Genomic DNA, 1481 nt, shown 5'->3' with positions numbered 1-1481 from the left:
TTAGCATAATTCTTAAAATGTAGTAAGCAAAAATCAGTCATTAAATTGACAAATAAATGGATGAACATGTTTAGAATAATAACACAAAATCAAGCTCCAAATGTATCATTATTTTCCACATTTCTTTTTGAAATGATGAAACAATTAAAAAATTTATTTTTAGTTATGGGTATATGATAGAAAATTTCTAAAATTTTTATTTGTTATCTCTAGCCTTCAATTCTAGCAAAAAATTATATTTGTATACAACTTATATGAATTTATCAATGAATTTTCAAATGGTGGATAATGTTTTTATTTAGAATTCCTATTTTCTGTAAGTATATTCAAATGCTTTTGAATCAATCAGGAGTTAAAGGGTTTTAAGGAGAAGATATTTGCCATAAAGTCACTATTTTTAAAAAAAATCATTTAAAGTTAAAAAAGAAAAGAAAAAAGGATAAATGTCTTGCTCTGACTTGTTAGCGGAAATTGCTCTGACCACTCAGTGACACAGAATGCAATTGCTGAAACATTAACAATAGGAGAGCAGCAGAGAAAATTGCTGGAATGGACAGTTACAAAATGTATTTCCAGTCCATTAGACAATGGCACATCCAGCTACATTTTAACAGATGTTCTGGGATTGCTATAAAATATTAAAATGCCCTTTAATTCAATCATAGAATTTCAACTCAAGAAGCAGCCTGATTTATTGTACCTTTTTTAGCTGACACCAAAGGTCCATTGAAGAGTAGTGAAAGCACAGGAAAGCAGGGCAGCTTGTCTTCTTTGGCTACAGGCCAGTGTCCACCACTTGGTGGTATTGCAATGCAAATGCCTGGAAGCCAGGCAGTCACTGAATCTGAATTAATAGAGAATTTTTAAACAAAGAAAACAACACACACACACACACATATGCAAAAATCACCATCAAAATGAGCAATTTTAATAGAGTACTTCAGTAGTGCCAAATAAAACAGAGCATGTATAACATACCTGGAGGATTTTATCATATGGTAATTACTTGAAAAATATTTAAAGAAGGAAAGAATCTTTACTTCTCCCTTAAATTAAGGGTTTAAAAAGTTAAATAATACATTGAGAAGCTGCTTTTACAGACAACTGAAATATAGGGCATATTTTTAAACCATAAGAACAGATACTACACTTGATATTAGCCAAAGGTCTAAGAAGCGACAAGGGGACATATTTTAAAAATCACTAAGTGAGCAAAAAAATGAAAGAAAATTTTATATCATCTTGGAAAAAACTTGATTAAAAAATAGTGTGAAAATGAAGCTGGTAAAGTGATTGCTTTTGATTACGTGGAAGAAAGATCGTGGATGTAATGACCTTACAGTTTTTGGGTAAGAAGTGAGAAGATAAAAAATATTAGCAACAAGTGTTGGTTGCTATTGCCTGCAAAAAGTTATACATTAATTTTTAGTATGGCTACAAAAATGAAAAGGAATAGAGTCTAGAAGCTTGTCAATTTGAAG

General features: G+C 30.6%; 1 pseudogene; it reads right to left on the bottom strand.

Moving 5' to 3' along the window:
* Positions 1-1053: 1053 nt before the first annotated feature.
* Positions 1054-1180, bottom strand: LOC141413077 (U2 spliceosomal RNA; annotated as a pseudogene).
* Between the last annotated feature and the right edge of the window lie 301 nt (positions 1181-1481).

Source organism: Castor canadensis, chromosome 10 (genome assembly GCF_047511655.1).
Source record: "Castor canadensis chromosome 10, mCasCan1.hap1v2, whole genome shotgun sequence".
NCBI lineage: Eukaryota > Metazoa > Chordata > Mammalia > Rodentia > Castoridae > Castor > Castor canadensis.
The sequence above is the reverse complement of the archived record's forward strand: the minus strand, read 5'-3'. Positions and strand labels throughout refer to the sequence as shown.